Genomic DNA, 2,555 nt, shown 5'->3' with positions numbered 1-2,555 from the left:
TTGAATGTTGTTAAAGCTTATAGTTTAAACTACTTTTAGGGGTTTTGTGTTGTAAATATTTGACCTTTGCAGTTGTGATTATATGTTCTTGGTTTTTTGCCTACAGTTTCCCCAACTCTTCTAAAAGACTTTTATTCTAAATGCAATTAGATAATAATCTGAGGCTGAATTTCTTTGGACACTGAAAAAAGATTGACCAAGTGAGTTATCCGAAAATAGTTTGAAAATTTTTTGAGTAATTAGGAGTCTTCTCTCTTCAGCTCTTTCAGCAGTTTCTTCTAGTATTTACCTCCATCTTTTTAAAGATGGATGTACTGTTACATATTTATTGGCTTTATTTATCTGTTAACTTGCTGTTATAGAAGAGGAGGATTTTGTACTTTTAACTCACCCATGAGTTACTTTTACCTCTTCCTTTTCATCCTTCTAGTATAGTAATCTTTTTTTGTTATTGTTAAGTTTATATTCACTGGTTAGCTAAGGTAAAGTCCTAACTAGTAGTGTGTGAGGATTATATTTTTCTTTCCTGTGCAACTTATATTCTTCCTGAAATTAATACATTTTCCTCAGGATTGCAAAACCTATTATTTACTTGTCTGACCATAATCAAGGGTATTCTGTTCCCTTAGCACTGTTCCATAAGGGTATTCTGTTCCCTTAGCACTGTTTTCTTTTCCCTCTATACATACATTTTTGGGAGGTCCCTCCTCCTTTTCTTCCAGTGTGACTTGGTACTGGCTAAGTGTGCTGCATAGCAGTCCTCCTGAGGCTTCCCTTTGCTTCTCTTATGTCCTGTCATCTGTGTCCTTGATATTTTCTGGCTCATTCCCTCATTTTGGTTAGCCCATCTTCCAGGTGCTTTGTGTGAAAAGGTGCTTAATGTATAATTTCGAAATCTCACAAGAAAATGTTGAGTCCTTCATTGATAGTTTGGCTAGTTCTAGAATGTTAGGTTGAAAAGTTTTCCCTCAGAATTTGCCTCACTTTAGAATTAAAGATGAGAAATGTTTCAATTTGCAATCCATTAAACAAGTACTATTGATTGAAAATTTTAGAAAACTCCAGAAATCAAAAGAAAATCCTGATTTTCCTGGTGATAAGATTTTCTTCTCTGCCCCCCCACCCCACCCCCCCTCCAATCCATTTTTGTTAATTACTCCTGTCCTTTCATTCTGGAAAGTTCAAGTCCTGTAGTGTTTTGCTTCTTTCATAGTTTTCTCCCTTCCTCATTTTCTGTCCTCTTTCTGGAATTTCTCTTATTTTCTCTAACATCTCTTTGCTTTTGTTTCCAAGGGACTTCTTTACCTTCCAACCCCTCTATTCACTTTTTTTTTTTTTTTTTTTTTTTTAGGCACACAGTGAGAGAGAGAGAGAGAGAGGCAGAGACACAGGCAGAGGGAGAAGCAGGCTCCATGCGCCGGGAGCCCGATGTGGGATTCGATCCTGGATCTTCAGGATCGTGCCCTGGGCCAAAGGCAGGCGCTAAACCGCTGCACCACCCAGGGATCCCTCTATTCACTTTTTTAATGTTATGCTCATCACTTGATTCTATACCCTGCAATGTCCCTTTCAAGGTTCTTCAAGTTTGCAGGGTTTTTTGTTACAAAAATTTAACATTAAAATTCATGGGTACAGGTCAAGCACTGCTTATAGAGAAATCTATAGCCTTAAATGCAAGCCCCCCCCCCCCCAAAAAAAAAACCAACCACACAACAGTATAGAAATTGATTGGAGAAATAAAACTAATTCACTGTGATTTCCCACTTAGAAAGTTTTTTTGCAGATCCTTTTAGATTTTCTAATTAGTGTCTTTTGTGGTGTTACTAGAGGTAAGGTCAATGTACAAAATCATTTGTATAAGGTAGCTTTGTACAAGATAGCTTTTTAAATACTATGCATCTTAATTAAATACCATCAGATACCTAGAAATTAGTCTAATTTGTCTAATGAAAGATGTGCAAGAGCTCTCTCTACCCAGAAAAACTACAAGATATTACCGAGAAGTTTTTAAAAGATCTGAATAGAATAATATACATGTTTATTGTTTAGAACACTTTTTCAGATGTTAATTCCTGTCAAACTGATGTAGATTGAATGTAATCTATCAAAATCCTAAAGTTTGGAGTGAGGGCATAAGGTAGGGGGGCTAACAATTCACATAGAAGTATAGAGAGCCAAAAATAGCAAAGACCATGGTAAAGCACGCTAGTGAAGTTAGAAGACTACACCACTAGTGATCAATACTTGTTATAGAGGTACCATAAGTGATCCTACTAGTCCAAGAATATTCACATAGACCAATGGAATAGTGTTAAGAAATAAGGGCACCTGAGTGGCTCAGGTCATGATCTCAGGGTCCTGAGATCCAGCCCTACCTTCGGCTCCCAGCTCTGGGGAGCCTGCTTCTCCCTCCCTCTGCTGCTCCCCCTGCTGGTGCTTGCTCTGTATGTGTCAAATAAAGCTATCGTTTAAAAATTTATGTGTTTAGTCTATCTAGTTTATGATCATTAATGCAATAAGGAAAAGGTGCTCTTTTTAGTAAATGTGTGGAGTCA

Source organism: Canis lupus, chromosome 29, assembly GCF_011100685.1.
Source record: "Canis lupus familiaris isolate Mischka breed German Shepherd chromosome 29, alternate assembly UU_Cfam_GSD_1.0, whole genome shotgun sequence".
NCBI classification, from domain to species: domain Eukaryota; kingdom Metazoa; phylum Chordata; class Mammalia; order Carnivora; family Canidae; genus Canis; species Canis lupus.
This window is presented reverse-complemented; position numbering follows the sequence as displayed.